Source organism: Phyllostomus discolor, chromosome 10, assembly GCF_004126475.2.
Source record: "Phyllostomus discolor isolate MPI-MPIP mPhyDis1 chromosome 10, mPhyDis1.pri.v3, whole genome shotgun sequence".
In the NCBI taxonomy this organism is placed as follows: Eukaryota; Metazoa; Chordata; class Mammalia; order Chiroptera; family Phyllostomidae; genus Phyllostomus; species Phyllostomus discolor.
In genome coordinates, this window is record NC_040912.2 from 30,556,162 (window position 1) to 30,582,979 (window position 26,818).

General features: G+C 40.9%; 1 protein-coding gene and 1 pseudogene across 1 annotated transcript in view; both read left to right on the forward strand.

Moving 5' to 3' along the window:
- Positions 1–26,818, forward strand: part of CDK6 (cyclin dependent kinase 6) — a 165,012-nt gene that overhangs the window by 104,337 nt on the left and 33,857 nt on the right. The gene's annotated exons all lie outside the window — the stretch shown is intronic.
- On the forward strand, positions 20,360–22,775 carry LOC118497071 (annotated as a pseudogene).

A 26,818-nucleotide genomic window follows, 5' to 3' on the forward strand; every position in this document is an offset into this window, starting at 1 on the left:
CTAACTCAAAAGAATGCCAGAAGACATGCTCTCTAAAACAGAAACAGAAGGCCACAGGAATTGAACATTCTGAAATGGAAAAAGAGCAAGTGAGGTGGAAAGGGAGATGAATGGCATGTGGACTTATAAGGAAGTCAAATACCGTGGCACAAATACAATCTGATAGGAGGGAGGAAAAAGTAGAATTAATGCTATAGGAAAGGGAAATGCTGATGTAAAAGACAATATTGAGAAGTTCTCAACAGAATGCTAAGGAAATAAGTAAAATAATGAGAAAATGACAGCTAGGAAGGATAGAGTATAGAAATCCGGCCTAAGAAATTGATGGTCTTAAAATGCAGTAATCAAAAACATAATTAAAGAAACATGTTCCTACACTGAGGTAAGACTTGAATATGTGAATTAAAAGGTCTCACAATATTTGGGGGGAAATCATTAAAAAAAGATGATGGTATTTAGGATGCTCAGGGTAGTGAGTATTGCATACTCAATTTGGATCGGCTGAAGAATTTGTTGGCTCACCTAAGCAGTGATTCCAGAGTCAGGTGAGCTGCAGGTTTGGCTCACTCCAGAAGCTGCAGCTCCACTTCTCAAAGATTCCATTTTCTGTGTCTTGGCATCTTCAAAGACTGTCTTTCCTTGGGGCAAAGTGACTCCAGTAGTTCCAGGGTTCTCAGACAAGGACATTCAATTAGGCAAAGAATACATCCCTCTGTACCCAGGGTCCAAACAGGAGTGCTGAGTTCATTCTTAGGACTGCTTATAAGATATGCCTACAGTTGAAGCAGGGACTGAGAGCAGAGAAATGGAATTTGTTAGCCCGGTAGGTGGCGGTCTGAAGAACACCAGGTTCTGGTACCAGGTGAAGGGGGAAAATGGGGACTTGGGGGGGCAGCCCATGGACCCACTGCAAAGACTGACACAAGCGCATGCTAGCACGTGTTTGAATTGCATGGAGAAAGAAAAAAGCCTCTAGGGACGAAGTAAATTTATTTGAAATCCATACAAAAAGGAAGGAGAATCAGGCTGGCATCAGACTTCTTTATTTAACTAAAGAAGTAGCTTTGAGAGGGAAAGACGGTGGCCCAAGGATTTCATTCTCAGGTGAGTTGTCCTGAATGTGAGAAAGCAACAGAAAAGTTCAGATAGGCAAGGATTCAGTTATTGTTTTGTTTGTTTGTTTGTTTAATACCCATTGGACATAATTGAGCTGATTGAGAGGCATATCAAAATTAGCATATTAAGAATGGTAGGCCACGTTATGGAAGGACTGGTGGGAGTCTCTGAGGGATTGTCTACAGATCCAACACCCAACTTTTCACAAAATCCCGAAGAGAACTGGGACTACAGACCTCACCTGTTTGTACTGGCCATACTAATGACCCCACAGGAATGCAGTTGGGTTAGTGTATTTTCCATAATAGCATCTGGATGAAGCTTAAAGCAAATAATTTCATTATGAATTAATAGTCCTTATTATGAGAATAGCCCTGTAATTGGACTTTAGAAATTCCCCTGAAAAAGTTTCAGGTGGAGTGTACCATCAGATGTAAAAGTTTAATTAAATACGACAGAAATTGTGTTTCATTTTGGCCCACTTATGGCTGAGAGAAATGGTCTCTAAAGACCTTAAAAAAATAGAGGAGAGCAGGTCAAAGTGAAAACTAAAGATGAAATGGAAAGGGAGGTGACTGGGATAAGAAGCAGTTATGAAGACATAACTTGTGGAGGCCCCAGTGCAGCCCTAGGAGGCGCAGAGAGCAGAACTGCCAGGTAGGAGGACGGAGAAGGCGGTGCAGGAAGCAGACTGTGTTAACCTCTCAAGGGGGTGACTTGTTCCCTCAGATACGATTACTCTCGCAACTTTCCCATCTTTCTCTAACACTGAATTTCTCTTTTTAAAGGTCATAGTAATACCAAAAATAAAATTAAAATGTTCTACGTTAATGAAATTGCTTACTAAATAACAATGTATCAGTACAGTTTATGAGGACTGTTTAACTGTGAATATGTGAGTGCCATAGTATTCCTCTCTAAAAGTGAGTGCAAACTCTCACATTGTTCATGTTATTGGATGTCTCAGAGTTGCTCATATTACTGCACCTTTACCCATTGTTACAGTATTGACATACTTCCATACCCATTGGTTAAAAAGCCACTGCCCGTGGGACCTCAGCTCCCTAGTTGCCCCTGCCTCTCTCCCAAGATCTCCGGGGCCTCTTTGGGATCCAACTAATGGGTTATGAGCTGATGTACCAAGAGTTCTGCTCCTGCCTTTCCATGTTGGAAAAAAAATTTTTTAGATTGAGGGGAAGGGACAGAGAAAGAGAGGGAGAGAAACTTCAATGTGTGGTTGCCTCTCACATGGCCCCCATTGGGGACCTGGTCCACAACCCAGGCATGTGCCCTGACTGGGAATTGAACCGGGGACGCTTTAGTTCACAGACTCATGCTCAATCCACTGAGCTACACCAGCCATGGTGGGGAAAAATGTTTTTAATATTATCTCAGGCTATGGAGATGCCATTCTAGGAATATATATTGCAGTAATTCCTTTAAGTCCTCTGAAGTCATCCTGAGTTTCTGGCAGTTGTTTCTTTCTTCCAGCTACCATTTGAACAATTGCTGGTCTAGACCAATTCATTATGCTTTTATAGCAAAGACCTTCCACCAGTCCATAACTGGCTGCTGATCTTTGCAAAGTTTCCTGGACCTAAACACTTCTGGAAACAGGGTAAAAGTTGGAATTTAACATCAAGCTCTGAAATTCTTTATTTGTTTTGTGGTTTTTTAATTTATTTTACTTAATTATTTGTGGTTTGTTTTGTTTTGCTTTTGAGGCAGGTTTAGCATTATTATTCACCACTGTTAGCCACCTTGGCACAGAAAGGTTCACCAAAAGTTGTACCTAGAATGGACCCTACATATATCTGTACCCAAAGCCCTATGAATTAACTTCATTATGATGGTAAAAGGGATTTCACAGATGTAATTATGGTTATGAACCTTAAAATAGGGAGATTATGCTGGATTATCTGGGTGGGCCTTATCTAATCACATGAGCCCCTTAGAACTTTCTGGGCCTAGAGGCAGAAGAGATGGAGAAGTCAGAGAGATCCCACATGTGAAAAGGATTCAGCCTTCTGTTGCTGCCTCCAAGATGTAGGAGCCACCTTACGAACTGAAGAGAGTTTAGGAGCTAAGGGTGGCCCCCAGTTAATAGCCAGCAAGAAAATAGGGACCTCATTATAACAACCACATGGTTGGCCAACAACATGAGTAAGATGGGAAGTTATTCATTCCCAAAACCTCCAGGATAAATTGCGGTCCCATCAACACCTTGATTTCAGCTTGTAAGACTCCAAACAGAACCGAGCCGTTCCTGGGCTTCTGATCCACAGAACTGTGAGATGAATCATGGGTGTTGTTTTAAGCCCCTAAATTTGTGATGGTTTGTTGCAGCAGCAATAGAAAATTAACACACCAACATATCAAATAATAGCAACATCACACACACACACACACACACACCCCCAACAGGACCCAGTGGAATTAACAGTAAGCATTGCAGAACACGCAATTTAGAGTGGCTGTTGAAGTGCTCTCTGGCTGAGAAGGGCTGTGCCCTGAGGAGGACCAGTTCCAAAGGCCAAAAGGACCCAGTGGGACCCGGCACTCAGCCACTGACGATGAGTTTACAAAGGATTCAGTGTGTGAGGGGAGAGCACAAATATGTATGTGCATGTATGTCGTCTTTTTGTAAGAAAAATATTTAGGAGATGGACCATTGTAACTAAGTGGCCCTGTGCAGCGCTGTAATTAAAAGAAGGTGCGTATATTCGTAGTTTCTTATTTGTTTACGTAAAGGTTAATGTTGTGTACTGTAACAGTGTGAAAAGAAGAAATTGTGCAAAGGGGAGATTGTTTTGACAATGGGTACGTGCTGTCCCATTTCTATTTTATTTCTTTTGGTACAACTGTAAAACTTGGACAACTTTTCAAGATTTGTTAGCACAAGTTCTGGGTGTTATTTTATGTCCGTAAGTTCTGAAGGCTGCGTACATGAGGCGTCAACCCCCCTGGAAGGTACAGGAAATTGCTTTGTGATAGGAACTACACTGGTAACCTGGAAGGTAACCACTTGCCTAGTGTGTGCTGTTAACTCCAAAGGTGGTAGAGCACAAGAATTGACACTGTGGAGCCAGACTGCCTGGGTTTAAATCCCAACTGTTTCAGTTACAGGCTTTGTGGCCTTGGACTAGTTATTTAACCTCCCTGTGCCTCAGTTTCCTTCTCTGTGAAAACAGATAATGAGTACCTCTTTCATAGTTTATGGTGAGAATTTACTGTCAAGTGCTCACAAAAGCACATCAATTGGCAGCAATAAATTTTAGTTATGACTGTTAACCTATCCTGGAAAAATATAAATACTCCTGAAATTGGGGCTTTCTGACTTCTTGGACCCAGAAAACAGTTGTTGCCAAGGACCCCCCACGTAGAGATGACTGACCCATCCTTTACCAGCTAGGCAAGCCAGGAAACCCCTTCTGTCCCTGTACGCTATTATTTTTCACTTCAAATAAGTGAGTCCTTATAGGTGAGTTGCAATTATAGAAGTATATACCTTACCATAAATACCTTCATTTCTAACATCTTAAAAGAACATTTCCCTATTTGCTGTTTTATGGAAGAATGTTTCATAAGATGACCTAATAGGCATGCTCTGAAATAGTAGGATAACACTGAAATAATTCAGGAAATGCTGGCTTAAACAAAGGTTTTCTTACTCAGGACTTATCAGAGCTCTTATTATTATTGTTAATTTTGAAATCCCAAGGATACATAGTGCATTGTTCCCTTCAAACATACTTAACCACGGGCATCTTTTTCCAACATATGCCTATTAAAATTTTCTGGAAGTGTTCCGCATGTCCAGTTTGGGGAACAACTGCCCTAAAATATGAGCATATTTTACCAAGATTATTTCACATTTATGAATTAAGATTTTTTATGAATTATAACTTGTTCTAAAGGAAATTTTATAGGTATAGATTTCAAACATGTGTGTCTTTGTGTATGCAGATTAGACTTAGATAAAGCAGAATCCAGTTCTTACTTTCTAGATTAACAACGGTCCTGGTCAGATTAATGACCTCTCCCAGTAGTCCTCGGACAGAGATAATGAGGATCTTGTTGCAGAGGACGTGATCCTCCAACTTGGCGAAGACCGAGTCATTTGTTTAACTACATATTGAATTGGGCATTCTAGGTTTGTCATACACAGATTTAGTGAGGCTTCTTAAAAACAATTTCTTTTTTTTATTGTTGTTCAGTTCCTTTTGTCCCACCTTTCTCCCCATTGCTCTCCCCTGCTCTACTTCCCAGCAGCCAGCCCCTACCCCATTGTCCATGCCCATGAGTCCTCTGTTCATGTTCCTTGACTTGCCCCTTCCCCTTCTTTCCCCCATTATCACCCTCCCCTCTCCACTCAGATCACTGTCAGTTTGTTCTTTATTTCAGTGTCTCCGGTTATATTTTGCTTTCTTGTTTGTTTTGTTTATTAGGTTCCATTTATAGGTGAGATCATATGGTATTTGTCTTTCACTGCCTGGCTTACTTCACTTAGCATAATGCTCTCCAGTTCCATCTATGCTGTTGCAAAGGGTAAGAGTTCCTTCTTTCTGCTGCATAGTATTCCACTGTGTAAATGTACCACAGTTTTTTAATCCACTCATTCACTGATGGGCACTTAGGTTGTTTCCAGCACTCGGCTATTTTAAATAACACTGCTGTCAACATTGGGGTACATAGGTTCTTTTGGATTGGTGATTCAGGATTCTTAGGGTATAATCCCAGCAGTGGGATGACTGGATTGAAGGGCAGTTCCATCTTTAGTTTTTTTAGAAAATTCCATACTGTTTTCCACAGTGGCTACACCAGTCTGCATTCCCACCAAGAGTGCACTAGGGTTCCCTTTTCTTCACAACCTGGCCAGCAGTTGTTTATTGATTTGTTAATGATGGCCACTCTGACAGGTGTGAAGTGGTATCTAACTGTGGTCTTAATTTGCATTTCTCTGATGGCTAGTGATGCTGAGAATCCTTTCATATGTCTTGGGGCCCTCTGTATGTCCTCCTTGGAGAAGTGTCTGTTCAGGTCCTTTGCTCATTTTTGAATTGGATTGCTTGTCTTCTTGGCCTGGAGTCCTGTGAGTTCTTTATATATTTTGGAGGTCAGATCCTTGCCCAAGGTATCATTAGCAAATATGTTTTCCCATACAGTTGGTTCCCTTTTCATTTTGTTCATATTTTCTTTAGCCATGCAGAAGCTTTTGAATTTGATATAGTCCCATTTGTTTATTCTTTCCTTTATATCCCTTGACTTAGAGGATGCATCAGTAAAAATATTGCTGCATGGGATATCTGAAATTTTCCAGCTTATGTCCTCCTCTAGGACTTGTATGGTGTCACAACTTGTATTTAAATCTTTTATCCATCTTGCACTAAAAACAATTTCTATTAGCCCTGGCTGGTGTAGCTCAGTGGATTGAGCACGGGCTGCGAACCAAAGTGTAGCAGGTTCTATTCCCAGTCAGGGTACATGCCTGGGTTGCAGGCCATGACCCCCAGCAACCACACAGTAATGTTTCTCTCTCTCTCTCTCTATCTCCCTCCCTTCCCTCTCTAAAAATAAATAAATAAAATCTTTAAAAAAAAACAATTTCTATTTATAGTCAGCACCATTTATTGAGATGAATATGGTTAGTATCCTCTATATGAAGAAATTCCTTTGTCTTGCCCTAAATTTACCCCTCCCAAATATTAGGGATTGTCCACTTGATTTGATATTCAGCATTGGTGAACACAGCCAAGTTTCTTGTTATTGGTTTTATAGACTTGAGCCTTATCTCCTTCTTGGGTTTTGTCTTTCTAAACTAAAAACTTTCCATCCTTCCATATGTCAGTTGACTGATTCCAAGAACTGTGAGGGGTCTGAGATTTTACCCTACTTGCAAGCTAACACGTTAGCCTGCTGCAACTTCACAGATTCAAGAAGATACAAGTCTCCTGGGTTAGAGACAAAGGATCATTTATGACTCGCGACACTAGTCTAGCTAGAGTGTCAGCATGCGCTCCAGTTCCCAGATTCCCAGTTCCAGTAGGGAAACAAGAAGGGGGCCAAGGGACCTACACATACAACAAGTTTGTTACAGAAAATAAATGCCAAGCTTGGAGAACCTGACTCTTGTATAATGAGCAGTATGTCCGCCTGACCTTTGCCCCAGCAGGAGACATTGTGATGTTGAAGAGTAAACACGCATGCTGGGACTCTAGAGGGAGACATTGTCTCTATCACCCAGAGCTATTCCCTTGAAAATCTAGTCCAGGTCAAAAGCCATTAGTGCCTCTGCTCACTACATGTGCAAAAACACAAGGTACCTGTGCAAAACGGCAACAGCTGTCCCCTGCATCCTTTACATCACCATTACTTCCTCTACCTTCATTATATGCATACCAAGGTCTGTGGCCAGACATGCAGTATTTAGATGAATATAATTTAATGCTTTTATATCTTGTCGCAGAACATAAAACTTCACAGAGGCAGGGACATTTGCTGTGTTTATTTGGATATCCAAAGGGCATGGAACCATATCTGGCACATAGTCGGCATTCAGTAAATATCTGTTGAAGGAGTGAATGAATTTCCTCTGTCCTTTCTATTGGGATTTGTAAGTATATTGGCTTTGACCTGCAGACACAGCAATTATATCAGTGCCTTCAAGAGACTTCTCACAATGGTTCCCAGAGTCCTCTGCCTGAAACATGTCCCACCTGCCCCCCAGTTCACCTCCTGGCTGCTCCATCTCACCCCTCAAATATCATCTTAAATGTATTTCCTCAAAGAGGCCTTCTCTAACCCAAAATAAAATCAGAACCCTCTGGTATTCACTGCAGTGGCACTTTGCTCTTTTCCTTCATGGCACTTAACCACAGTTTGCAGTTATGTATTTATTACTATAGTATTTTCTATTTTAAAACCTGTTGGACCCATTACTCATGAAGCTACGGGCCATCTTTATTTTGCTCACCACTGTGTACCTAGTATCCAACAGAGCACAGCATGAGTGGGCACTGAGAAAATAAGTAATGAATGAATGAATGAACACATTGCAGCCTGTAGCTCAGAGCCTATCACTCTGAGTAGCTTTGGCACAAAATGGGCCAAGTGCATTATTTGGTCCTTGCCTTCCTCACAACAGTTTTGCCATATTTCTCCCTATTGACACAATCTCAAAAATTTTTCTTCAGTGAAGTTTTTTTTATTTTATTTTCCCAGAAAGCACTTAGTTTTACATTTAGAGATATTACATCATTTTACTAAATGAGATGACATAAACATTAGACAGATACTAATCCTAGCATTATTCCTTTAAGCACTCTAATGTTTACACTCATGGATTCAACACACTTGCATCGTAGGAAATAAAACTGACTGAAACCAGGAGCTCCTATGGTTTTTCAAATATTCTCTGAAAAACATACCAGTTGGTTAGGGTACTGGGGGAGATAGCAAAGAAATGAAAGACCACTTCTCACCAAGGTCTGTGGCCAGGACCTCAGGAGGCTGTACCCTGCATGAGCAAATATGAAAACTGGACATGATGAGCTAGCAGGTGATAATTAGCAAGTGGTGTTAGACTCTGCATATGGAAGTCCTAAGCTATGTGGTACAGATTTAAATACTACAAGAGCTTAGAAAACTTTAGTATTACTCCAAACTGGACTAGAATAACAAAATCATGAAGTTAATCCTGAGCTGGATTTTGGAGATATTTGATTGGATTTCTAACAAGAACTTTACGAGGCAAGCAGTATAAATAGCTGTGTAGTCTTGAAAAAGGAATACCTGGCTGGAGTGGACGGTATATATTGGGAAATAGTGTTTTATGCACAATCACTGTTGCACTATAAGAACTGCACACAGGGCGAACTTTCCAGCCAAGATGGAGGCATAGGTAGACACACTGTGCCTCCTCGCATAACCAAATTAAGGACAACAAAAATTTAGAAACAAAAAAACCCAACCAGAACTGACAGAAAATTGAACTGTACGGAAGTCTGACAACAAAGGAGTTAGACACATTCATCCAGTCTGGTAGGAGGGGTGGAGTCGGGCGCTGGGGAGAGAGGGGTCGCATCAAAGGCTTGCAGATTCAGGCGCACAAGGCAACAGCTGACCAACCTCGGGCACGAAGTGGCAGCGGGCAGACCCAGTGAGGTGTGCAGGGCGGTTGGCTGACCGGGCAGTCCCACATTCACGCACAGACAAACCAGGCAAAGTTAGGGAGCAAGACAGACCACGCAGCCCAGGGCCCCAGCTCAGGGAAATAAAGCCTCAAAACACCAATTGAAAACACCTGTGGGGGTTGAGGCTCAGGGAGAGACTCCCAGCCTCACAAGAGTGTTCGTTGGAGAGACCCACAGGGCTCTAGAACATACACAAGCCCACCTACCCGGGAATCAGCACCAGAAGGGCCCAGTATGCTTGGGGGAAGCAGCAGAAGGGACTGAAATTCAACAGATAGTGAAGTAAACACTGTTGTTCCCTCTGGACCACTCCCCAACATACAGCGTTGCAACCCAGTGACTGGGCTGACCTGCCCTGGTGAACATTTAAGGCTCCGCCCCTCAACATAACAGGGGTGACAAGACCAAAAAAAAAAAGTGATCCAAATGGAAGAACAGATCAAATCCCCAGAGCAAATACTTTTAAACAACGAAGAGATAGCCAACCTATCAGATGCACAGTTCAAAGCACTGGTGATTAGGATGCTCACAGAATTGGTTGATTTTGGTCACAAATTAGATTAAAAAATAAAGGCTACACTAAGTGAAATGAAGGAAAACACACAGGGAACCAATAGTGATAGCAAGAAAACTGGGACTCAGATCAATGGTGTGGACCAGAAGGAAGAAACAACCAAACAGAAAAGAATGAAGAAACAAGAATTCAAAAAAATGAGGAGAGGCTTAGGAACCTCCAGGACATCTTTAAACATTCCAACATCCAAATTATAGGGGTACCAGAAGGGGAAGAAGAAGAGCAACAAGTGGAAAAGTTATTTGAACAAATAATAAAGGACAACTTCCCCAATCTGGCAAAGGAAATAAACTTCCAGGAAGTCCAGGAAGCTCAGAGAGTCCCAAAGAAGTTTGACCCAAGGAGGAACACACCAAGGCACATCATAATTACATCACCCAAGATTAAAATGAAGGAGAGAATCCTAGAAGCAGCAAGAGATAAGGGGACAGTCACCTACAAAGGAGTTCCCATCAGCCTGTCAGCTGATTTCTCAAAAGAGATCTTACAGGCAAGAAGGGGCTGGAAAGAAGTATTCCAAGTCATGAAAGGCAAGGACCTACATCCAAGATTGCTCTATCCAGCAAAGCTTTCATTTAGAATGGAAGGGCAGACAAAGTGCTTCTCAGATAAGGTCAAGTTAAAGGAGTACATCATCACCCAGCGTTTATTATATGAAATGTTAAAGGAACTTACCTAAGAAAAAGAAGATAAAAAACATGGATAGGAAATGACAGCAAACTCACCATTATTAACAACCACACCTAAAGCAAAACCAAAACAAACTAAGCAAACAACTAGAAAAGGAGCAGAACCACAGAAATGAAGATCACATGGAGGGTTAGCAACAGGGGAGTGGGAGGAGGAGAGAGGGGGGAAAAGGTATGGAGAATAAGTAGCATAGATGGTAGATAGAAAATAGACAGGGGGAGGGCAAGAATAGTATGGAAAATGTAGAAACTAAAGAACTTATGACACGTGGACAGGCACTAAAGGGTAGGAATGTGGGTGGGAGGGGGAGTTCAGGGTGGAGGGGAATGAAGGGAGAGAAACAGGACAATTGTAATAGCATAATCAATAAAATAAAATAAAACTGCACACAAGTCTTTGTGACTCTTTTACCGTTCAGTTTAACAGTGTCAAGTGATAATGCCACACCTTTGGGCAATTGTGGCTGGGATGAGGGAGGCCAAAAGGTGGAGCCCTTGTAAGGAGTATGCACAAAGCAAATAAACTCTGAAGAAAGGACTCAGAAGTTCATCCAGTGTTCCCATAAATTCCAGCCATTACCAGAGATGAAAGGGAAGTGAGAGGCCTGAGAAACAATGGGAAGGAGAGTTCCTGGTCCCCTCCAACCACCTGTTTACAGTAGGGGAGGAGCAGCAGGGCTGCCCAGATGGCAGGGCCCAAGTTGGAATGAAGCTCCCTTACCCTAAGAGCACTCTAGGAAATCCTGTTTGTGACGGTGGCTTCACTACAGACTCATCAGGAGCCCTCCGTGTGTTGTACAAGCACACTTCTGGATTGAACCATGATTTTTGATGAGTCTGAAACCTTATTATCATGTGCACTCAGCAAGATACAAACTGCCTCTCAGGTGAGCATTGGGTCAGGCCTTATTTTGCAAGCATGTACTTATCTTCTTGTGCCATTGAAATGCTGGTAACACAATAGCTTAAAAATAAGATAAGTCTCATCTTTTTTTCCTGTATGAGTATGCTAGGGAATGAAGGTTTTGATGGCATTTAAAAAGCAGGAAAGGGCAAAGCCCTGTGATGCCATTGCTTTGGCATGACATTACTTCATTAAGAGAATTATCTTAAAAGCCTGAGAAATGCAGCTTAAGACTGATGAAAGTGGGGTGCAAACACCATAGAATCCAACCAAATTAGCCAGTAGGCTCATCCCCAGAGAAATCCACTTTTACATCCACACTCGGGGTCTGCACTTTTCTCCTCTTTCCCTTCTACCACTCAAGTGCTTTTGGATACAGGTTTGGACAGTTTGCTTACCGTGCCAAAACTCATGAAATGGGATTTGTCTTCCCTCACAGACAGGTGGCCAAGCTATGACAGGGAGGGCTCTGCCTGGCTGCTGGCCTCTTTGGACATGCAGCAGGGTGGCGGCCCAGCGCCAGGCCACACATCTGACCCAGTGGCCTCCCAATCTGGAGGCCCACATTGGCAGCCCCAGGTGGTGACAGCTTCGGTCAGTTGGTGTGGAGTTCCACTGGCAGACAAAGGAGAGCAGGAGAGCATGCTGTTCCCTGTCACTTCTGTGTGCAAAGAAGAATCCTCTGGGCCTGGAAGGTTGTGAAACAACAAAGTGGCTGCCCCACTCGTTAGAGTACTGGCTTTATTCCCTCTTCTCAGGGCAGACCAGGCCTGGGGAAAGAAATTTTGGCCTTTTCAGACTGCACACATTACTTAATATGCCCTTCTGCACTTACTGTATGCATCAGGAGCAGATTTCACAAGCCTTTTTCCTGTGAGGTGAGATTAGTCATTAGGGTTAATTATTCAGTAGTTAGAGGAAATATTATGATGGAGAAAAAATAGACTTCTGGAAGCCCCGGAGTGGAGGGCCTCAGAACATCAAATAGCTCCATGAAGAGAAGACACAGCAATTTTGTTGCAGTCTTTGGACATAAGGAAATCTCCATGATTTCAGTTCTCCACATCAAAAATATTCTCTTCTTGGCCATATATGGCCTCTGGTCCCAGCCCCACATGTTCTTTGGGAGCTTGCCTTCTAGAGAACATGCGGTTAGACCAGTAAAGAAGGCCCCTAGGCCTTCCATGCTTTTGATCCCAGCACTCTCTCCAAAATCTCTACCTGTGAGATAATGAAATTATCATTTTCAGAAATATGAAGTATGTCAGAACTCACCAGTGTTGGTTTAAAGGCTTCTGGTGTTGAGTGCCACATCTGACCATGGCACAGATGGCATTCATAGGAAAAAATTGGACCCAATTTTGCTTTTGCCTTTTGCTCTCCCTCTGGGCCCATTTCTTTTCTTTCATCATCTTTATTAAAGCTGACAGGACTGTTCTGCGGGGGGAAAACAAATAGTACACTTGGATGACCTCTACAGAACACAAAGAGCTTTTTCGTCTTATTCCTGATTCTGAAGTGACTTTCTGTATTTTTCTTTTGATTGGGACAGTCTTAGACTGAATAGTGAAATCATGTCCATGTCATATTTGTGTTGTTGACCTGGGTGGAGAAAGCATTAGTGAAAATGCATGTGGATTATACAGCAGTGGTTGACCTGCTTAACAGAACCCAAGTTGTAAAGCACCCTTGAAAAGTACTCAAATTCAGCCCTGGGCAGTGTAGCTCAGTTGGCTGGAGCATTGTTCCATAAACTGAAAAGTCTCAGGTTCAAGTTGCAGGTTCAATTCCTGGTCAGAGCACATACCTCGGTTGCGGGCTCAGTCCCCAGTCAGAGCTCATTTGAGAGGCAACTGATGGATATTTCTCTCTCACATTGATGTTTCTACCATCTTTCTCCCTCCCTTCCCTTGTCTCAAATCAATAAGCATGTCCTCGGATGAGTATTAAAATAAAAGTACTCAAATTCCAGCTATTACCAAAGATGAAAAAGAAGTGAATAGACCTCATCAGGTCTGCCTCTTCTGCATCTTCCTTTTTTTTGTTTAAATATTACCTCCTTAGAGAGGCATTTTCTGACCACTCCATTATTATTCTTCATCAGAGCATCTAATTTTCTGCATTGCACTCACTTATTTAGCAATTGTTATTCTTTTCTCTACCTAAACTGTAAGCTGTATAAGGTCAGGGACCTCATCAGTCCTATCACTTTTGTATTCCCTGCACTCTGCACAGTGAAGAGATCACAGACCCCAAGCGCGCTGAAGGAATGGGCAACCTACTGAGGTGCTATATGGCAAACTTGTTCTGTGTTCTAATAGACTCATGATTCCTTGAGATCACCTCTCTCTTTTCTTAGCTTCAGCTAAGAACATTACTTGGCCTCAATATCAGCTTGTCAGGGTGGTTTCCATTCATTAATTTTTCTTTTTAAAAACTGGAATTTTTGTTCAGTCAGAGTCTCAAGTTCATTAACAGTTCCATAGTCATATCTGAAAGGTGTAATACAATGAAGTGGTTGCAAGAACTGACTTTGAGGCACCTAGTTCTGGCTCCGTCACTTCTTAGCTGGGTAATGGTGACTCATTATTAACCATTTCTCAACTTTAGTTGGCTGAACCGTAAAGTGAGGGCATTAATATAGATCTCCCACTTTGTGTGCATCTGAGCTTAAATAAAACAGCATATGTAAAGCACCAAGCTTTGTATTTGCATTGCATATGCTTAGTAAAACTTAGCCACTGTTATTGCTCACATTGTTCAAGTGCCGTGGGGCATTATTTTTCTAGAGCAGGGTAAGGGGTGGCTTTTTGTCAGAGGTAATATCAGGCATTAGGAGAATGCAGAGTCAAAAAGCCTATGACTTGGAGTGCTGGGATAGGATTCTAGGCAGAACCTTATGCCTAGAGCACAAATTATGAACTTAGGTCACAGTCAACTGGGCGGTATGGCCAAATGACTCAGTACTTAAGAAATGACTAATCGTCGCAGAGCTCCTTATGTCTCTTCCTCTCCACCCCACCACAGTCGCCACAAAGGCTAGAACTGATCCTAGAGTCTGTCTGGCCAAAAGCAGAGCATACAATGAGCTTCAGTGAAGTCATCTAATAAGATCAGAGACACCAGGCAGAGCACTATGGGGCAAGGGGTCCACTAACTCCATGACAGATGAAGGGCTCCTGTTCTGTTTTCCCTAGTACCTTACAGAATCAGGAATGCAGTCCCCACTCTGTGCTGACTCTCACAAGAGGCTTGCTCTGAGCCACAGGAAGAAGTGCCTCATACCAGCTCATAGGGAAACTCCAAACAGTCAGCAGGAAGAAACTCAATCACAGATGAAAATGATTTTTGTCTCACCATTCTTCTATGCAGTTTTCTGAGGGGGGAAACAGGACACATTTGGCTATGAGACATTAATTGAACAGAATGTACTTTAACTGTTCCTTTCCATATCTGGGTTTGTGTGGCTGGCTCACTGGTTTCAGTCAAGAAGAGAGCAGTGACATGCATTCAGTGATCTTACTGGACATAACTGCCTTCCACACAGATTTGTAAGGCCGATGCCCCCCTCTCCCATCTCAGTTGGCACTCAAAAGAGATTTGTTTTAATATTGAGCCAAGCAGGGTCAGTTATCTGGATTTTTTGAATTCTACAATTTATTAATAAACCTTACACTTTAAATAAGATTTACTTTAAAATAGTATGTAGCCCTGACCAGTGTGGCTCAGTTGGTTGGGCATCATGCTACAAAGCAAAAGGTCACTGGTTCAAATCCTAGTCAGGCAGGGCACATGCCTGGGCTGTGGGCTCGGTCCCCTGCCGGGGTACGTATGGGAGGTAACCTACCAATGTTTCTCTCCCTCTGTTTCTCCCTCCCTTCCCCACTCTCTAAAAATAAATACATAAAATCTTTAAAAATAATATAAAATAGTATGTATTATGAAGTATATATTAGGAAGATTTTCACTTAATGAAAGAAATACGTAGTTATTATAGGATATTTTTTAAAATATGAGTAAAGAGTGTAAGACAAGCCTAGAGCAAGTAAGAAAATGTTTAAAAAGTATAGTAAAGGGAACTTATCAAAAGGGTCTACAGAATTCTTATCACAGAATTTAGTTTGAAGGGTCCACTAGGCAAACCTGAGACAGTTTGAGTATGAAAATACATAATTACAGTAATGGGTTATAACCCATTTGGTAAAATAAAATCTATGAGTCCATACTGATTTGAAAAGATAAAGAAAAAAGAAGAGAAAGTTCTTTCTTACAGTAGAATGCCAAGAATAACTGTAGAATGAAAGATAATTTTAAAAAATCATCAGTGAGTGCTAAAATTATGTGTGAACATTTCCTACGGATCAGGAGATTTATTTAATCTCAAAATAGCTCTCTATAAGATACTTCTTTTTTAAAAAAAAGGTAAGAAGAAGAAAGGGAAATAAACCATAAGCCAGTGACCAGAAGATGACCATTATTAATGGCTTAACTAATTTCTTTCAGCTGTATTTCCTATGCATTATACTGTTTTGATTTTCGTCTAAAGATGAGCTCTTGCTTTTTTGTAACCTGTTTTTCTCATATAAAAATATATTGTGGTCTTATTTATTTGTATTTAAATATTTTCTAGCACATAGTAGGCATAGTAAATATTTATTGAATTAATGAAATTTGCAAGGATTTTTAAAGCAAGATTGTAATGCATATCCCTGCAACAAAGTTCTCCATTCCCACAGCTGTTTAGGAGCACAGTCCTTAAGACTGATTGCTGGAAGTGGAATAGGGCGGTAAAGAATATTCAAAGCCCTAAAGCCTTTGATAGATGGAATTAAATTGCCCTTTAGGAAGATTTTTCTACTCTGTTTTCACACCAGTGGTATATTGAACAAATGCCTTTCACTACAGTGTTAAGGAGGAAGATTGAGATTAATGTCTGTAAAACACCCAGAGTTAGGAGTCTGCCGCGTCCACAACGTAAATGATGAAGAGGAAAGCCTGGTTCCTAATTGAAGTAGGCTAGCACTGCACGCCACTGATACCAGCACAGAGCCTCCAAGAGGGCCTCCTGCACGCGGACTTCCGTGTGGGGTTCTTAGTGTGCTTCCACACCAGCACCCAGTGCAGTTTCCAGAGAGGAATGGGGCAAGGTGCAGGACACGTGCACACTCCACGAGCAGCTGAGCAGTTTGCCCTCTTTCGCTGACTGGTGCCTGGGGCACCCCTAGCGGCTGACTTAAGCCTCCGACTAGTTGAAGCAGAGGGATATTATCTCCTGATCCATACATTACAAAGATTATTAAGGAAAACCAAGAAGAGGATATTCAGGGAGGCACCTTTGCATTCAAAAGATGAGAAATCAGAAAATTATACCATGATTTGGATTTGCTTATATTTTCCCCTTTGGCTTTCACTGGCTCATATGTTCTCAAGTGATGACAGTTGGGCTGATTGAGGGCCGTTAGTCAAATCCAGTAATAGTATTAATCTGTGGTTGGAAATGACTGTTAAAGTAAGTGCCAGGCTATTCAGTTGTGGTTTTTCTTCCAGCTTCCAATCGTGCCAGGCTTCCAGCAGGAGGAATAGAGGCTGTGGTAAAGGAAACCGTTGATAAACGAAAGAAACCAGAAACTGTCACTACCCATAACAACGAGACAACAAAAAAAAATTACAGAAAGGGAGGGGGAGACAAAGGAAATTGTACAAGGCGGTTTAGCCTGCACAGTCTGATGTGATCGTTAGGGATGAGGCTAGTGTGGTGGTGCCTCAGCCATTGACTCCAATTTTCCAGTGAGAACAGGAAGCCTTTAAGTACCAAACTCGAGCTCTCCAGTAATACTGCTGAGCAAGAAAGCTTTTCTTAGGGGAAGAGCATGACTGGAGTTGAACTGAAGCGAAGTTTTTTCTTTCAGCTTCCTAGCATGCTTCTCAGACCATTACTGCACAAAGGAAGCAGGGGGTCCAGTCACCAGATATGTCAAAAGAGTTTACCCCATAATCCCCTTTACTGAATTTTCCAGAACAAATGTTTAATAATGTTGCCACCATTCATCAGTTATCAAGAAATGTGTATTGTAACTGAGATGTGTTCAGCAATCAAGGTCTCCAGTTTGCTGGAGAGCAGGAGGAATTGTTTTTTGGGTTTTTTGAGCTTGAAATCTTTACAAAAGGTAGTTATTCAATACTGTTGTCAGTTTCTTTTTTGATATATTTTTATTGATTATGCTTATTACAGTTGTCCCAGTTTTTACCCCTTTGCCCTCCTCTGCCCTCTACCCCTATTCCCTCCAGCGATCTCCTTTAATTCATGTTCATGGGTCATGCATGTAGGTTATTTGGCTTCTCCGTTTCCTATACTGTTCTTAACAGTATATTAAGAACATACTGCTCCTGTCTATTCTGTACCTACCAATTTGTACTTCTTTTTTAAAATATTTTATTTATCTTTTTATTATTTTTTTAAGATTTTATTTATTTATTTTTAGAGAGGGAAGGGAGGGAGAAAGAGAGAAACATCAATGTGCAGTTGCTGGGGGCCATGGCCTGCAACCCAAGCATGTGCCCTGACTGGGAATCGAACCTGCGATTCTTTGGTTCGAAGCCCGTGCTCAATCCATGGAGCTACACCAGCCAGGGCTTCAATTCGTACTTCTTAATCCCTGCACCTTTTTCCCTCATTCTCTCCCTTCCTCCTCTTGACTGATAACCCTCCATGTGATCTCCATATCTACTATTCTGTTTCTGCTGGTTTGCTTAGTTTGCTTTTTAGATTCAGTTGGTGATAGTTATGAATTTATTGCCTTTTTAATGGTCATAGTTTTGACCATCTTCTTTTTCTTAAGTAAGGCCCTTTAACATTTCATATAATAATGTCTTGGTGATGATGAGTTCCTTTAGCTTTACCTTGTTTAGGAAGTACTTTATCTGCCCTTCTATTCTAAATGATAGCTTTGCTGGATACAGTAATTTAGGTTGTAGGTCCTTGCTTTTCCTCACTTTGAATGCTTCTTGACAGTCACTTCTAGCCTGCAAAGTTTCTTTTGAGAAATCAGCTAACAGTCTTAGGGAACTTCTTTGTAGCTAATTATCTGCTTTTCTCTTGCTGCTTTTAAGATTCTCTCACCTTTGGCTTTTTAGTTATGATATGTCTTGTTGTCGTACTCTTTGGGTCCATCTTGTTTGGGACTGTCTGTGTTTCCTGGACTTGTATTTCTATTTCCTTCACCAAATTAGGGAAGTGTTCTTTCATTATTTTTTCAAATAGGTTTTCAGTTTTTTGCTCTTTCTCTTCTCCTTCCAGCACCCCTATTACTTGAATGTTGGTATGTTTGAAGTTGTCCCAGAGGCTCCTTAGCCTATCCTCGGTTTTTTTGGACTCTTTTTTCTTCTAGATGTTCTGATTGGTTGTTTCTTTGCCTCCTTGTGTTCCAAGTCATTGATTCTCAGTTTCATTCACTCCACTGTTGGTTCCCTGTAAATTTTTCTTTATTTCACTTAGTATAACCTTCATTTCTGCTTAGGTCTTTTTTATGCTGTTGAAGTTCCTTGGGCATTCCTAATAGCCAGTGTTTTAAACTCTGTATCTGATAGATTGCTTATCTCCATTTTATTTAGTTTTTTTTTTCTGGAGTTTTATTTCGTTCTTTCATTTGGGCCCTATTTCATTGTCTCCTCATTTCGGCAGCCTCCCTGTGTTTGTTTCTATGTATTCGGTAGCACTGCTTTGACTCCCTGTCTTAGTAGTGTGGCCTATTGTAGAAAAGTGCACCAGTAAGTTGGATGGGGTGGAGCCTTAGGTAATTGCCAGGACGGGGCAACCCGTGTGAACCAGGTTGATGTAGCCCCAGATATGGTATCACTGCTCTGTGGCTCTGTGAGGGCTCAGAAAGGGGACAATGCTGCTGCCTGGTCTCTGGAGTTTTGTCCAAGAGGAAGCTGTCCCCTGGCACTTGCCCTGATGCGAGACACTTCAGTGTCTCCCTCTATGCCACTGGCGCCTTTCCAGCTGCTGCCCTGGTGCTGAAGCCCAAGGGGAGTGAGTCTGCATAAACCCTAAGTCTGTTACGGCCCCTTTAAGAGGAAACTCTTGAGAGTCCTGCAGTTTCTTCCACTGCCTCAACTCCCACTGGTTTTTACAGCCAGAAGTATGGAGACTTACCTTCCTAGCACTGGAACCCTGGGCTGGGTGGTCTGGTGTGGGGCTGGGGTCCCTAATTCTGAGATATCCCTCCTGACTTTTATCCACCACCCATGGTCGTGGGACCCCTTTTCTATGCATATCCGAGTCTCTGCCCCTCCTATCCTTCTGGGCGAATGTGGCTTCTTTAATTCCTTGGTTGTCAGACTTCCATACAGTTTGATTTTCTGATTATTCTGGGCAATACTTGTTTTGTAGTTTAGTTGTAATTTTTGCTTTGGTTGTATGAGATGAGCCGTGTTTACCTATGCCTCCATCTTGACCAGAAGTCCAATTTGTGTTTTTATCTCGGGAACTTGAAACTGGCAGCCCTCCCTCCATGTGTGTTCACCAAACCTCCCAGGTGCTTATTTTATACTTTCAAAAGAAAAAAAAACCTGAAGTTAATCTGTATTCAGTGAACTGAAAAGTTAAATGTACCTATAAGGGAAAGAAGACATCAGTTCACCCTGGCTGGCGTAGCTCAGTGGATTGAGCCTGGGCTGGGAACCAAAGTGTCCCAGGTTCGATTCCCAGCCAGGGTATATTCCTGGGTTGCAGGCCGTAACCCCCAGCAACCGCACATTGATGCACATTGATGTCTCTCTCCCTCTCTCTCTCTCTCTCTCTCTCTCTCTCTCTCTCTCTCTCCCCCCTCCCTCCCTTCCCTCTCTAAAAATAAATAAATAAAATCTTTAAAAAAAAAAGACATAAGTTCTAGAGTAACATCAAGGAGATCCTGAGCACAGTGCACTGAAGCATTTCACTGCCTCCCGATAAGAAATAGCTATTTTGGCCAGCTATTCCACCATATCTCAGTGTTTCAAAGATGTACTTTATTTCATACATGATTTTTTCCTAGAATCAGGATATAAATTACAATCAATTGTGGTAGCATCTTAGAATGGATTAAGTACAGGGTTCTGATTTAAAAGCAAAAGTTTATAGTTTTCTGCCTATCATCGGTTTCCAATAGCTGGTTAAGTCTAGGGGTCATAAGACATTTTCAGGCACTAGCACAGAAAACCTATTTGCTTTGTGGGCATTTTTATTATAATTTAGTGTGTAGGTGATATTCCTTGGGGCACACAAGGAATAGACTAAAGAAACTGAGGCTCAGTTATCAAAGCCCTTGCGGGTCACAGCTGATCGATGGCAGAGCAGGCCTGGGGTCCGTGCCCAGCCCGGAGGTCCACACAGGGTGTGTTGTCCTGCTGCCTGTCTGGGCCCAAGCCTTACAAAGCAGGACTCAGTGAGGTAAACCCCACAGTTGCTCTGAAGCGTCCTTCTATCTGGGCATTGGCAGAACTCCCAAACAAGTGGGGAAAGGTACCAGGAAAGCTTAGCCTCAAATGAGTGGATCAGTTAAACATGAGACAGTGAAACGTTGTTCCGTGATGGGCCGTGGGATTGGCGTGATGGTGTTGCTCAACTGCTCCAGGCTCGGCCTGCAGACTTTGCTGCTTCCCAGGCCTTCCTACTTCAGGTGCCAGGATTATCTTTTGAAATAAGTCATTTATTTAGAAAATAGTATGATGCTAATAAAATAGTAACACCAAAGGTATACTAAATATATATGTAAATTAGTAAAGAAGAACAGTTCAGTCACCGTATCAAATTTAAATTTAAATGTCTTTAGACTTAGTATGCCAAACCAAAGTCATCTAAAGTACATACAAGTTGGCAAAAGTGTTGCGCCTGTGGTAATTCCAGAAGAAACAAGAGTGCGATGTGAACATGGGGAAGCAAAAGAGAACAAGGAAGTATGCGACCATGAAGCAAATGCTTAGTCTCAAAGATCAGAGGCGTAAAGAAAAGGACGATTCCAGTGCACTCAAGGAAAGTGAAGTGCCCCAATACCCTTCCTGCTTTTATTCCTCTAATATAACACACAGTTGGGCCCAGCTTACCACATCCTGCTTGACACCAACATTATCAAGTTTCCCATTAAGACTAAACTGGACTTAGTGCAGTTAGTGATGGGCTGTCTCTATGCCAAGTGCATCCCTCGTATAACTGACTGTGTAATGGCTGAAACTGAGAAAATGGGGCAGAAGAATTGAGTGGCTTTCAAGATTGCCAAGGAGCCAGGACTTGAACGATTACCAGGCACACACAAAGGAACCTATGGAGATGACTGCTTAGTACAGAGAGTAACTCAGCACAAGTGTTACGTCGTGACTGCAGTTGACCAAGACCTTAAACGAAGAATCAGGAAGATCCCTGAAGTTCCCATCGCATACATTTCTAACCATAGGCGCAACAGTGAGCGGATGCCACGTAATTATGGAGCCCCTCGGTTCTAATACTTAAAAGACAAAGTCCTCTGCTTTCCTTCAACCAACTTTCTCTGTTGCCAGTTTATTAAACCTGCTACAGAATGAGTTATTGCTCCACTTACCCATTTGCTCTGTTATGAGCTGAGTATGCTTAAATACTCTTTGATGTTTTGAAAATGGTACTTTGCATCATTTTAAAGTTTTATATCTTTTTACAAATCAGATGACTGCTCACAGAAAAAATAAATAAATAAAATATGTATAAGTTATGTGCTTAAGCTACAGATGTCTGAAAATACATTGTATGAGCAAAGCATACAATGTTTATTATTACCAAATTACACCAATATGTTACTTGAAATATGTTAAATACTTTCACCCATAATGCTTTGTAAGCTTTAAAGGGATTTAATTAATTAGCTGAGATGAACATAGTTCAGTTTTTAAATTTATTTTGAACCCTAGTTTTTGTCTGCTTTCCCAAAATAAGATTATCACCCATCACCTTCAGCGTGTACCATTGGGATACACTGTTCACTGCTTGTTACTAGTAGATGTTAGAGTGTTATAATTTGAGATTTGATCTTAACCTCTCTAAGCCTCAGTTCCTGCTTTTAAAATGAAGAAGACGATACTTCCTAGCAGAGTGTTGTTAGAATTAAGTAAGATTATACGTGCAGAGTAAAGCAGCCCCCTACCCTGTAAGAGATGCTGTATTAATTGTGTCCGTTATAATTAATAGCTGAAGATGTTGAAGAAAAGTTACCTACTCAACATTTTTTAGTTACACTGTTTTTTATCAACATAATTTCTTTAAAATAATGACTTTAAGAGTAAGTTTTTGTATATATTTCCTCAAACTTTTTTCCAGAGTTTTAATCTAACCATAAGTAGTCATAAGTTCTTTTATAGGTTGAAAAAATCTAAGTTTCATTTTCAAGGAAAATGTGTCCCTCAGTCACAATGCCAAGCCAGCCAGTGATGATTTGAGGCTTAGATGGTGGGGAAATAATTATCCTTTTTATTAGAAAGTAAACATCTATTTACTTAATATCTAAAACATGACCAGAGCCGTCCCGATACGTATGCCCAGGTTGCAGATTCAATCTCTGGTCGGGGCACATACAAGAAGCAACTAATGAATGCATATCTCTCTCCCTCTCTCTCTCTCTCTCTCTGTAAAATCAGTAAATAAAAAATTTAAAAATCACTAAAATATGGCTAGGGTATTTTCTGAATACAGAAGCGGTTTTTGAGTATGATGTTAAGTGACATTCACATCTTCAGTTTAGTTAAGTGTGTGAAACCTCATGTAATCTAACAGCCTGCTGTGGCCACATAGTCTCAAGTATATAAGAAATATCCCACAAAGCTTTTTCAGAAAATGTTTGTCTCTATATTTATCTTTTTCTAAGACCATAAATTGATAGAGATGGCAGCATATAACTGGATTTCTATTTTCATCTTTAACAAGTTTTATTGCACTTTTCATATTAAAAATAATATACTAGCAAACGTTTAGAAAGCTTGATTTAGAAAACTTCAGAAAAGCAATAAAAGGGAAGATGAAAATTACCTATAACCTGTAGATAGATAACATATATCTTACCATTTCTTTATATTCTTTTTTCTAGGCTTTTTGATATATGTTATATAATATTAATACTTTGTATTATATAATATACATTTAATATATATTTCAAGTCTTTTAATACCTGTTTTTACCAAATGTAATTATTACTGTATTTGTTTTACCAAATGTTTGGGCTATATGACTGACAAAGCTTTTGCCCTTGATGTCCTCCTCTTACAGGTATAAAGCCACACGCGTGGCATATAGAACTGTACGTCTCTAGAGCACGTGTAATGCAAACAGATCATAAATAGAATCATATGCCCTCCGCCTCCTCATTCTTATAAATTCGTTTCATAAATAAAGTACTTTGTACTGAGGCCAAAGACTGACCTTAATGTTTATTATTTATTAAATATTTAATATTAATATATAATGTTTATTTATTTGTAACATTTTTAAATACACTGTGGTATGATAAATTGCATTTAAATGTGTGGTAGGTTGCATTTATGTATGATAAAAATGGTATCAATAAGAAATCATGACTAAATGATATTGATTCCAGCTCCTACACTTACCACACCCATCAATGTGTCTGTTTACGTTACACAGCTCTCCTAAGCCCCAGCTTCCTCATCTCTAAAATGAGCAGAGTAATGCCTGTGTTTCAGGGTTGTCTACTAGGATTAGGAAAATATATCTTACCTATAGTTCTTACCCCATTTCATTAAGCAGAATTATCTGGCTGTGTCAGAAACTGAGGAGTAGAATTTCACAGAAGCATTACCAACAGTCAGTAAGCATAAGAATAAAACTGTTCAAGTTCACCGTGAATCAGGGAAATACACATTTTAACAACAATTTATTCATGTATTTAGAAATAAGGACTATATTCCATTTACTACAATATTTCTGGCATCCAGAACAGCATCTGACACAGTAAATATTCTCTGAAGGAGTCAGTGAATGAACAAAGTACCTATCAAGCTTTGAGCAAGTTATTTGGTCTCTTGGGACCTTGATTTCATTAGTATAAGGAAAAGACCATGTTCAAGCTCAGTCGAAGGGGGGAGAGGGATGCTCTAATTAGATTTACTGCCATGGATCCTCTATAAGAAAACATTACAGTTGTGAGTACACAAAACACAGGGTTTACTCTTGTATTATTTTCCATGTGAACAACTGTAAACCTACTTTTGTCCCACCCTGTATTTGTCATTTTCCTGACTATATGATGTTTAAAGTTTTTTTCAGCCAGCGATCTTTGTAAAATAGTACAGCAGAATATCATGGGTAAATTAAATTCAGAGATTTGGTCGAGAGACAGGGACAAAACAGCAGCACTGAACTTTTGTGTGTGTGTGCATGTTTAGCCATAAGTAACCAAGGAAAAGAAATCAAGGGAGGTTGGGAGGGATAGAAGGTAATACAGCAATAAGCAAAAATGAATAACTTCGGAGTGAGTGTGAGTTCATTAATTTGCTACTGAGTGACGGCATTACCTTTACTGAGCAGCTAATTTTACTTCTTAGCAGCTCTAGCAGTTCTGCTTCATCCACATAGTTTATTATATTTGAAGCACATCTGTGGACAGCAGCTGGGGTATCTGTTCTCTAACAGATGAGCAGAGGTTACAAGGCCTGCGTGCCAGCCTGCACCCAGTAATTTGTTAATCAGTTACAGAGCCAGCATTAGGAGCTGGATCTTCTGTCTCCTGATTTATCCTTCTTTCCATTACATGTGGCTAAGTGCTTCTGTCTTGTTATAGAGTCCCTTCAGGGGACACAGCCACCCCCTGTTCCAGAAATAGTATTGTTACCTGATGGGCTGGTCTGCCATGATGACCATTTTCTTGTGTTTTAGGAAGCTAATAGAGTTTATCATTTTTCCCAAGAGGAAGTAGCAATAGATTGTGTACCAAAAATAACACCTTAACAGCTAAATTCTGCTTAGCAGGTAGTTTCCCAAGGGTGATCCAATGCAATGAGTCATCACTCTAAGCACTTATTAGCACATTATTTCTCTTTTTTACTAACCCCGGTGCTTTTGGGTACATGTTTTTCTGGGAGGTTCACAGTCTTCACACTATGAATATTAACCATCCCCTTTTTTTCTTCTGCTTTTACTTTTCAAATTTAGGATAGCCCATGATTTCAGAGAACAGTCAGGATTATGACCTCAGACAAGAGTGTCAGTTTCTCCAGTTGGTAGCAGCTCCATCTCATTCCCAGTAAAAACCAAAAAAGGAGAGTAATATAAACAAATGTTTGGGACCTATACCATAAAGAAGGCGATAGCCCTGGCTGGTGGCTCAGTGGATTGAGCCACCAGCCTGTGAACCAAAGGGTTGCTAGTTTGATTCACAGTCAGGGCACATGCCTGGGTTTCCAACCAGGTCCCCGATAGGCAGCACGTGAGAGGCAACCACTCATTGATGTTTCTCTTCCTCTCTTCTCCCTCCCTTCCTTTCTGTCAATAAATAAATATCACAAAGAAAAATATTAATATATTTGACTATAGAAAAATTGAAAACTTTTGTTCATCAAAAAATAAAAAATGCTGCAAATTTTAAACGCACATAGTAATCTTGGAGAAAATGTTTGCAATAAATATGACAAAAGTATAATATCCTTATGAATAAAGAGCTGTGACAATTAATTGGAAACCACCCCAGTGTAGTATTAGCACTTTCCCATCACACTGTGTATACATCACAGTGCTGAGTGGGTTTACAAGGAGAACACAGTTTAGATGGCACAAGAGAATGAAATAAACGCAGATCTTATTTTCCATTCACATATTCTTTGCTCAAAGGCAGTTTAAGGAAAGTACACATTCAGCTATAAATACTTCAGGACAGTTTGTCCACACTGACACTTCCATTTCCTAAAATGAAACCCTCAGTGGCCCCCGGGGAGAAAAAAGGCTGGCTTTGTTAAGCAGCTTTATTCCAACAAGCACATCCATATGGTAAGAACTTCCTCTGATGAGTCACCCACAGTTGTCAAACACCAACTCTCCTTTGTTTGACCCGGGCGGAGATGAGGGCTGTGGGAGCAAACTGCAAGAGTCTGAATCATTTAATTGTGTGTTTTTTTTCCGTATCTGAATTTGCATCTGTCACAAACCCAATGTGTCCACCATGAAAAACTGCATTTTTCAAATATCACGGAAAAAAAATCCCATTCAAATGGGTCTGTTCTGTCTAGATAGTCTGTGAAATTTCTGGGGAATGTTGTGGGCTGTGCTTCCTGTGCTAAATTGTTGAGTTATCACACATTATTGGATTCCACCCAAACTGTGCTGGATAGTAAT